General features: G+C 40.5%; 1 non-coding gene across 1 annotated transcript; it reads left to right on the top strand.

Annotated features, from left to right (window-relative positions):
* Nucleotides 1-10,723: 10,723 nt before the first annotated feature.
* Nucleotides 10,724-10,827, top strand: LOC148576481 (small nucleolar RNA R71). Its single transcript, XR_015903610.1, has one exon. It is a non-coding gene; the product is annotated as a small nucleolar RNA R71 (small nucleolar RNA).
* Nucleotides 10,828-11,239: the final 412 nt, after the last annotated feature.

The raw sequence follows: 11,239 nt of genomic DNA, 5'->3' as shown, positions 1-11,239 counted from the left end.
TCCTGGCAGAAGAGGGAATAAGAAGTGTGCGTATGCACAAGGGTGTGCGCACGCACAGAAGAAGTTTTTTTTTTTGAGGGAAAGGATTATGTGTGCGTGCACACACAGGTCCGTGCGCACACACAAGAGCGTAAGGGCAGGGGTTCATGCGCACAGGCTGTCCCAACGCTCCCACCAGAGTGGTTGCAAGTTGGCGTGCGGACGCATAAGCCTGTGCGGCCGCACATACAGCGCGAAAAAGGGTATGTGTGTACGCACGAGTGGGTGTGCACGCACAGGTCGCAGAAAGAAGGGGAACGCGCGCGCACAAGGCGTGCTGGCGCTACGAACAGAGGGCAAAATCATGTGTGTGTGTGCGCAGAGGTCGCAGAAAATAGCTGTTCTGTGCACACGCACAAGTACGTGCGTACGCACAGACGCCCTGTTTTGCAAAAAAAAATTTCTTCAAAATTCTAAGGTACCAAGCCTTAGTTCAATCAAAACTCAATACCAAAACATGCAAGAACCCATAAATTCATGATCCAAACCAAAATTAACATATCTAAACTCAAAATTAAACTAATTCTAAGCTAACCAAGCATAACAAAAAGCAAATAAGTCAAAATATATACAAAAAGAGAAGAGTTAGAACAATGTTACCAAACACTTTTATTTAATGTCTTTAAGTTAGACAATTGGGAGAGCCCTTGCTATGGTGGCTTGTGCTTGACTTCTCCACCAACGCTAGAATGTCCAACGTCCTCTAGGATCCCAATCCTAACCATCAACAAAGACAACTAAAAAGCAAGCTATTTACATATTAACATATATAAAATAGCCAAAAACATACACCATTGCAACTCTCCAGCAATGGTGCCAAATTTGATAAAGAGAATTTTTGTATGGTTTGGAATAATAAAAAATAGAATCAATTCGTTGGTAGCATAGTCCAAACTAACAAAGAATTCTCACTATCAAATATTAAATCTAATACAAAATATAAACCGAGAGTATTTAGCTCCCGGGTCTTCTTCCCTAGGAGTTGCAATTAAGTGTACACTTATTGGCTATGAAAGAGAGCATGGGAAATTGGGAATGAAAGCAAGAGAGCAAGAAATGTAAATAGCAAGAAAGTAAATGAACATGCAAGGGATGTAAATGGAAACTCTTGGCAAGAATTGGGTAATCTAGGCTACCTATCCTAGTTGTGGACCACAAACATGGTAATTGTGTGGAAGCAATACAAACTAGTCAATCCTCCTTGAGAATTAGTCAAAGGGTGTAATTGATCTCAATCCATAAATCCTAGTCAACTCACTAATTACTTAGTGAAAGACTAGCGTCAATGGAAACCAAATCAATTAACCATTCTCACACAATGCGGAATGGACATCCACAACTCAATTCCACCCAAACATCCAATTTCTCAACCAAGAATATGAAAATTAAACATGCAAGAATTTAAACATCAAAGCAATAAAAGTCAAAGCAATTAAATGCAAGGAAAGGAAACTTCAAATGCAAGAAAACATCTTGGCAAGCAATTGAGAGCTATGGCTACATATCCTAGTCATTGACCACAAACATATGATGATTATGAAGAGTTAATCCTACTTGGTTAACCTTACATCGAAGATAAGTCAAATAGGCATAGTTAATTTCAATCCCTACGTCCTATGTCAACACTAAGGGGTCACATAGAGTCAAGGGAGACCAAATCAACTAACTACTCTAATGTATCAAACAAGAATGGACATCAATGAATCAAAGAGCACCAAAGTCAACAATTTCAAGCCAAGAGTGTAGAAAAACTAAGTAAAAACTAAGCCAAGCATTTTATCAAACACTTGGTGTGCATGAGAATAAAATAATATTAAAATACATTAAAATAAATTCTAAAGCTACCAAAGCAAGAAAATAACAATAACAACTAAAGAAAGCAATAAATTACATGGAAACATAAATTTGCATTAATTGAAAGTAAAATGTAACAAGAGTGTCATAAAACAAAAATTGACAAAATAAAGGAAATAACAAGAGAAATGAAGAAGAACAAGAGCAATAACAATAAATGACAAGGAAAAGTAAATAGAAACAAGAATTAAAAGTAGAAATTACAAGAAATTAAACTAAAGAATCCTAATTCTAGAGAGAGGGGGGAGCTTCTCTCTCTAGAAACTAAGAGAAAACATAATAAAAACTAAACCTAATTGGCCCCCTTCATCCTTCTTCAATTTGGCCTTAAATAGCTTCAAAAAATGAGTTGGATTGGGTTTTGGGGGCCCAAAAATCGCTTCTAGCGAGTTGCAATTAATGAGGTCATGTGCAAGGACCTGTGTGGACGCACAGATGTGTGCGTCCGCACACATGCTGAATCCTGACTTGTGCGTATGCACAAGTACCTATGCGTACGCACACTTAGACTTATGTTTACTATAGAAAATTGCATATCATTTTGAAGCCCCAGACGTTAGCTTTCTAATGCCGCTAGAACCGCCTCATTTGGACCTCTGTAGCTCAAGTTATGACCAATTTAATACAGAGAGGTCAAGACTGGCAGCTTTCCAAATCCTTCATTTCTTGAAGTCTTCCTGTTTGCATGCTCTTTTCCTCACTTCTTCAACCCATACTTGCCTTGGAAATCTGAAAATCACTTAACAAATACATCAAGACACCAAATGGGATTAAAGTGAATAAAATTGACTAAATTAAGCACAAAAGAGCATGTTTTCACTTTCAAGTACAATTTAGGAAGAAATCTCAAAAGCATGTTATTTAGGTGAATAAATGTAGGTTTATGTGATGGAATCCACTCAAATCAAACCAAAATATATCGTAAAATATGGATTCATCAGTACCTGTGGGTAGGGTATGAATTGCCAGCCCTAACAACGCCTCCTGTTATTGGTATTTGTGTTCCCACGAGGTGCACCCTTTGACCAAATAACCTTTTGGTCGAGGATGTGAGATCGATCTGCCACGTTTTGGACACGATGACCCCTTTGTCTTATGACACAAAGAGATTCAAAATGCCTCAACATTCTGGCAACTTCCGTCATGACAGTATTGTATGTTTTAGAGGCTTGCGTAGCTAAAAAACACATCGACAAGCAGACGCTCCACAACGCACCGTATCTAATGTGAAATCCTTCTTTAGGATCTAGTGGCGCATCTTTACTACTGTTATCAACTACTTTTGCATCTTTACACCACTTACGTAGCACCAATCGACTGGGCAGCTCTTCTTTCTCTAGTTCTTTAAGGACACAAAATATATGGCAGCAAGGAATCCTTAATGTCTCCCACAACTTACAAGAATATGCATACTTATCACAACCTTTATCCAACAACACCGAGTACAGATATTGGGGTTTTCAAAACTTTCTCAATATGAACTTCTCAGTGCTACCAATACTGTCCTTATGCAAAACTAACAAGGTAGTAACCTCTTTCGATCTATTTTTGCTCCTTATAGAATCTCTCTTGCGTACAACTTACTCGTAGAAATTTCCAAGGTTTCGAGACCTGTAGTAATCATCGGATCTGAGTAAAGTGTCTTATAATCTATAATGAATTCATTATTTTAATAATCTTTAACTACCCGATCCAGGTTCTCAACCAACTTAAGTAAGCAATTCCCAGACTTGATAAATTTCTTCAGTGATGAATACTACCCTCGCACCGAAAAGTAGTTCGAATACCAATACAAAACTTCCACCCAAGTAAGTATTTGCTCACATCTCTCTTTTTATGTATGTCTTTGTAACCCAATCATTATCCTCTAGACCGAATGGCACCACCAAATCCACACAATAATTGTTGAACTCTTCCACATCAAAATTACCATACATGGCTGTCTTAAATGCAACACAAATCTCTTTGTCCTTAATATTCACAACAACACTCTGAGCAAGATGCCAGGTGCATAGTCTATGTGTTGCATTCGGGAATTCACTTCTAATGGCCTCTTGTATGGATTTATCAAAATCTGTGACAACCACTTTGGGTTTCTTGTGCTTCATTACCTTCAGGAAGCTACTCAACAACCATTTGTAGGATGGAATCTTCTCATCCTCTAGCAAAGTAGATCCAATAATAATAGTCTGTTTATGGTGGTTGGTCTCTAAAAATATTACCAGGGGTTTGTTATACAAGTTTTACGTATACGTGGATTCAAATGCCAACACATCCCCGAAGCATTTGTTGTTATATTGTAGGTGCCCATTTTTAGTTCGAATGACATTCACAGAGAGGACATCTGGGGCGCAAAATTGAACTCGCACAACTTCACCGACAAGTGCACTAGGTCATCCAAGTAATACCTCAGGTGAGTGAGGGTCAATCCCACGAGGATTGTTGGATTGAGAAAGCAATGGTTATCCTGCGGATCTTAGTCAAGCGAATAGAAAGAGAGTGGTTGTTATTGTAGCGCATAAAACAAAATAGTAAAGAAAGCAATAACAAATTGACGTAGACATAATTAATCTCCTCTAATCCACATCAAACATCATTGTCAGTGGTCATTTAATATGAACGAAGATGAAACTCACGTAATCCACTCTCCCTTGATCCTACTTAAAGTGCCACAGACAAGGTCAGATCTTTCGGATTAGAGAATGAAGCTCAATATTCTAGCCTTAGCGCCACAGAAACCTCAATTACCCATAACTAACGAGATTATATGTCACATATCCCTATTAGCCTAGATAACTTGTTGGTTTAGGAGATGTATTCTCAAGCTTTAGCTCAATACTATCCAATCAAGGACTCACAAGAACCCATGTAGAATAAGGGGTCATACTTTTGTTCCACCCCAGATTCATTAGATGAAGAATGACAATACATCATAGAATGGAATCAAACATATATTAAAATAGAAAAAGTAATATTATTAATCGATAGGAATAAGCAGAGCTCTTAACCTTAACCTAGGAGGTTTAGTTGCTCATAATTTACAGAAAAAACTTAGATGTATCTGATAGTAAAAAGTGATGCATAAACCTAAGTGATCTCCTCTTTAAATAGGAGATGCTAACCATAAAAGATGTTAATTTAAAATTAAAAAGTACAAGGATAAGCGACACTAAGCTAAGGAGTGCTAAAATCCACTTTGGGCCCACTTTGGTCATGTGCTTCGTCCAAGCCTGCTGTTCAACTTGGAGAATGGGCGCTGAAGGCCAGTTAGGGGGTAAACTCATTGCCCTCTGCTCCCTAGCTAGCATTGAGTGCCAGCTTTGGGCGTTCAATGTTGGAGGCTGGTCCTTCTTTGGCGTTGAACTCTAGATGTGGACGTTCAACGTCACTTTTGGACATGATTCTAGAAGAAAAGTATAAACTATTATATATTGCTGGAAAGCTTTGAAAGTTAGCTTTTCAACGCCGCTGATAATGTGTCAAGTGGACCTTTATAGCTCAAGATAATCTATTTGGAATGTAAGGAGGTCAGGATTTGACAGCATCTGCTATCCTTTCTTCATCTCTGAACAAGACTTTGCCAATCTTGCCAATTTCGCCTAAAAATCCCCTAAAATTATAGAAAAAATACAAAAACTCAAAGTAGCATCCAAAAGGTGATTTTTGCATTAAAACATAGCAAAACTTAATAAAATCTACTTAAAAACACTAAGAAAATGTTATGAAAAAGGGTATAAGATATCCACTTATCACAACGCCAAACTTAAACTGTTGCTTGTCTTTAAGCAACCAAAAACAAGATAGGACTAATTAGAAGAGAAACATACATTAGGTCTTAGAGTTTTCAATGAAGTTCAGTTTCAATTACTGAATGAGGCTATTAGCTCTTTATTTCTGAACATCTTTGGCATCTAACTTTTCTTTGAAGCACAGAAATATTGACATCCCTTAGAATTAGAATCTAGATGATATTATTGATTCTCCTCTTTTAGTTTTTCTTAATTCTTGAACACAACTTTTTTTTTTCTTTTGGTGCTTTGCACCTTTTGAGCCTAGCCGTGACTCTAAGCGTTTTGTTTTCAAGTATTACCACCGGACACATAAACGCCACAAGCACTTAACTGGGGAAATCCTTTGGATTCGAATTTAGCTTTGCTTAAATTCCCAGACAGTGGTGCTCAGAGTTCTTAAGCGTACTCTTTATTGCCTTGGATCACGACTTTAGCTGCTCAATCTCAAGCTTTTTTACTTGAAACCTTCACACCACAAGCATATAGTTTGGGATAGCAACTCATTTGAGCTTTTTAGGCCAATTTTGACCCTCCTAACCATTGATGCTCAAAGCCTTGGATCCTTACTCTTTTGAATTTTCTTTCTTCTTTTTATTTCTCTTTTTTTTGCTGTTTTTTTTTCTTCAAGAATCAATCTTGTTGATTTTTTAGAGAATCAATAATACTTCTTTAAATTCACTGTTCTTTCTAGAACCAATATACTCAACTTCAATATCAATTATGCACAGTTAATTCATACTTTCAGGAAATAAAGGTAGGGCCACCACATCTTAAGTAATTGGAATAACTTATGATATACTCGAAACCTTATGCACCTTTATTGCTTCTTTTTCAATAAATTTTTCTTTTAAGCTTAATGAGGGATACATAGGATATCTTATAACAAAACACAGAAAAGGAAATAATACTTAAAAAAAGAGAACGAAATACTGGATGTGATCATGCACTAGAGTAGAAAACAGATGATAAAATAAAGTACAATAAAAACAGAAATAACATAAATAAAGGGAGAATAAAACTTAACCACCTCAGTGACAGCAACTACTACTCCCTCCGGAGAATCCTCTGGAGTGTTTGAGCTTGTCAATGTCTCGCTCCCTGTCTCAACTGCTCCTCCCTCATGCTCATCTGATCCTCCATTATCTGATGGAGGATGGTAGATTGCTCTTGATGCTCTATCTTCAACTGATCTACAGAGGAAGTCAGCTCCCCTACTGATGTAGTCAATTGGTCCCAATAGTCTCGGGGAGGAAAGTACATTCCCTGAGGCATCTCTGGGGATCTCTGGTAGAGGCGGCTAAATAGGCTCGTACTGTGGTCCGTGTGCAGGCTCCCTGACATGCTCCATCCTTCTTTTTGTGATAGGTTTGTCCATCTCAATGAGGGTATATCCTTCTATGTGAATTCCAGCTGAGTGGCATAGGTGAAAAATGAAGTGAGGAAACGCTAGTCTTGCTTGGGTGGAGGCTTTTTCAGCTACCTTGTAGATCTCTTGAGAAATCACCTCGTGTACCTCCACCTCATTCCTGGGCATGATGTAGTGAATCATCACTGTCCTCTCAATGGTAACCTCAGATCGGTTACTTATGGGTAGGATGGAGCGTTGGATAAGCTCCAACCATCCTCTAGCCACGGGCTTGAGGTCAAGCCTACATAGTTGGTAGGGCTTGCCTTATGAGTCCCTCCTCTATTGAGCTCTTTCCATACAGATATCCACAAGCACTTGCTCCAGCCTTTGGTCAGAGTTGACCCTTCGAGTGTAAGAGTGTGGAACACCTAGCATTCGAGACAATTACAGCGCCAATCTCACATTTTCTGGGCTGAAATTCAAGACTTGCTCCCTGACCATGGTGCACTAGTTTTTGGTCTCCGAATTCACATTAGTGTCATGCTTTTTGGTGATCTAAGCGTTGGCGTAAAATTCTTGCACCATCAATACTCCAACTGCTGAAATGGGATTGGCCAGAATTTCCCAATCTCTTCTCCAGATTTCTTGTTGGATCTCCGGATATTCATCTTCTTTGAGCCTAAAAGAGACCTCGAGTATCACCCTTTTATGCCTCACTACATCATAGAAGTGGTCTTGATGTGCCTTGGTAAAGAATCTCCATATTTTCCAAAGTTCGGAAGTGGAAGCGGGGGCTTTTTCTTTTCTCTTTCTTGAGGATTCTTCGATTTTTGGTTCCATGGAGAAAGAGTAGAAAGCAAAAAGTGGAGCTTTCTAACACCAAACTTAAGAGTTTTGCTCATTCTCGAGCAATTAGTAACAAAAGAAAAGTAAAATAGTAGAAGAAAAAGAGGAAGATAGAGGGGGAGAGAAGAGAGGCTTCGGCCAAGTGGGGAGAAGTGGGAGAGAAGGAGAGTGTATGAAGGGTAACATGGAAGAAGGGAAGAGTATGGTAAAGGTATGTGTATGAAGGAAGGAATGAGGGGGTATTTATAGGGGTGGGGAGGGTGTGGTTCGATCATATGGGAGGGAAGAATTAGGGGAGGGGGGAGTTTGAATTTGAAGTGGGTGGGGTTGGTGGAAAAAAGAATTGATGGGATTTGTGATTGTGTATTGGGAAGGAAAAAAGTAAGGTTTGGGAATCTAGGCTGAAAAGGTAGGAGAGAGAAAGAATGGTGTGTAGGATAGGTGGGGTAGGTGGGAGTTGGGTGGGACCCACTGGCTTAGGAGCCTTTAATTTGAATAGGTCTACCCCTCCTGGGCGTTCGACGCCAGTTTTGGGCGTCAAACACCAGGTAGGGATACTTTTTTTTTTGTGGGGCGTTCAACACCAAGAAAGGGCGTTGAATGCCCATTGGGAACCAAAAATGGTCTAGAGCTCCTCCTGAATGGGCGTTGAACGCCCTTGCTTCATCCCCTTCTGGCACTGGACGCTAGTTTTGGCATTCAACGCCAGTAAGCGGGTCTCCCCAGGGTATTTTGTTTTCCATCCTAAGTGTTACTGTTCCTGTTCTAAGTGCTACACATGATCACAAACGTTAAAAATCAAGGAAAAACTATGGAAATTAATAGAAAATAAAATAATATAAAATCAAACTAAAATAAACAAAAATAAAGAAAACAACAATACTCTATGTATGGTTGGGTTTCCTCTCAACAAACGCTTTTTTACAGTCATTAGCTTGACAGACAGCTCCTTTATGGAGGTTGATAGGGGCTTAGATCTTCACCCCTCATGGTAAACTTCCTTCCTGTATACTCATAAAGCAGTTCTACATGTTCTAGAGACAGGATCCGGTTCACAGTGTGTGGAATGACTGGACTTTTAGTGAAGACAACTCGCATACCAGGTGAGAGGTCTTCAGTTGGAATCTTCTTGTTCCGCTATCCCTTGGGTACCTTCTTCTTGGTGCCTCCTTCCTTAATGGTTGATGATGGATGCCCAACACCAAACTTAGGTTTGATGTCAGGGGTTCTGTAAGGCTTTGCACTGAGAGGAAAGGTTGAAACACCAAGTGTTGTACAATGGTACCTCCTTTATCCTAGGGAGACTGAGGGTTGGGAATCTTGAACAGGATATGATCCTCCCATAGCCTCAGAACTATTTCTCCCTTCTCCATATCAATCAAGGCCTTTGCAGTAGCTAGGAAAGGCCTTCCAAGGATGATGGAGTCGTCTCTGTCCTCTCCAGTGTCTTGTATCACGAAGTCTGTAGGGAGGTAAAGGTCTTCAACCTTCACAAGGACGTTTTCTACCAGGCCATATGCCCATTTCAGGGACTTGTCAGCCATCTCCAGTGAGATCTTGGCAGGCTGCACGTCTTGAATCCCAAGCATCTTCATCATAGAGAGAAGCATAAGATTAATGCTAAAGCCAAGGTCGCACAATGCCTTCTCAAAAGTGATGATCCCTATAGTATAAGGAATAAAGAAGCTTCTGGGATCTGGCAACTTCTAAGGCAGCTTCTTCTGAACCAGGGCACTACACTCCTTGGTCAGTACCACAGTCGCATCTCCCTCTAAGGCCTTCTTGTCAGAGATTATACTTTTTATACATGCCATAGATGGGGGATTCTTTTCCAACACCTCTGCAAAAGAGATGTTGACTTGCAACTTCCTGAGAACTGCTAAAAACTGAGCAAGTTGCTCATCCTCAAGCTCCTATTGCATATTTGGAGAGTGCTGTTCTTCAGGCTCCTCTCTCTTCATAAGGGCATCCATGGTGACATTCCCAGTCTCCTCCTGAGCCTTGATTTCCTTCAGTTCCTCAGTAGCAGGCTCCTCCTTAGGTTCGGCCTCAGCTTCTATAGTAAGGGCCTTGTATTCTTCCTTTGGATTCACTCCGTGTTGCTTGGAAGAGCGTTGGAGGGAATCCCTAGTATCCTCTTGCTCAGTTGACCAACCTGTATCTCTAAATTCCAAATGGAAGACCTTGTTTCTACCAAGAAACTGTGCGTGACCTTGGAGAGGTTAGAGACTATGGTAGCCAGGTCAGAGAGGTTCTGTGTGGGAGTCTCCATCAACTGCTAAGAGGGTTGGAACGGCCTGTTGTTGAACCTATTCTAGTTCGTTCCACCCTGATTGTTATTGAAGCATTGTTAAGGCCTCTGGTGTTCTCTCCACTCGAAGTTGGGGTGGTTCCTCCATCCCTGATTGAAAGTATTCGAATAGGAATTGTTATTGGAGTTTTTGAAAGAGCTTCCCATGTAGTTCACCTCCTCCATGGTAGTCCAGGCGTTGTCACCAGCGTCCACTTTATAAGCTGCCTCTGGAGAGTAGGCAGCTGATCTCTATGCCCCACTCAAGTGCTGGGAGATCATGTTGATCTGCTGAGACATGAGCTTATTCTGAGCTAAGATGGCATCTAAAGTGTCCACCTCCATGATTCCTCTCTTCTGAGTAGCCCATTGTTCACAGGGTTTCTCTCAGAAGTGTACATGTATTGGTTGTTGGCAACCATGTCAATAAGCTCCTGTGCCTACTCAGGCGTCTTCTTCAAGTGGAGTGATCCACCTGCAGAGTGGTCCAGTGACATCTTGGACATCTCAGAGAGGCCATCATGGAAGATCTCCAGCATGGTCCACTCTGAGATTATGTCAGGAGGGCATCTTATGATTAGCTTTTTGTACCTCTACCATGCTTCATAGAGGGATTCCCCCTCTTTCTGTCTGAAGGTATGAACTTCCACCCTAAGCTTGCTCATCTTCTGAGGTGAAAGAACTTGGTCAAAAATCTTTTGACCACCTTCTCCCATGTGTCTAGGCTCTCTTTAGGCTGAGAATCCAGCCATAGCCTAGCTTTGTCCCTTACAGCAAAGAGGAAGAGCATGAGCTTGTAAACCTCTGAGTTCACACCGTTAGTCTTGACAGTATCACAAATTTGCAGGAAATCATATATGAATTTGTTGGAGTCCTCCTGCGAGAGCCCATGAAACGGGCAATTCTATTATACCAGAGTGACCAGTTGAGGCTTTAGCTCAAAGTTATTTACACCAATGGCAGGTATGGATATGCTGTGCTCATGGAAGTTAGAATTGGGTGCAGTATAAGAGCCAAGGACCTTCCTTGCATCTCCTCCAGCGTCTAGATTTGCTACCATTGTTGTATTTT

The sequence above is a fragment of the Arachis ipaensis genome, chromosome B1, assembly GCF_059453495.1.
Source record: "Arachis ipaensis isolate K30076 ecotype BB chromosome B1, ASM5945349v1, whole genome shotgun sequence".
NCBI lineage: Eukaryota > Viridiplantae > Streptophyta > Magnoliopsida > Fabales > Fabaceae > Arachis > Arachis ipaensis.
The sequence above is the reverse complement of the archived record's forward strand: the minus strand, read 5'-3'. Positions and strand labels throughout refer to the sequence as shown.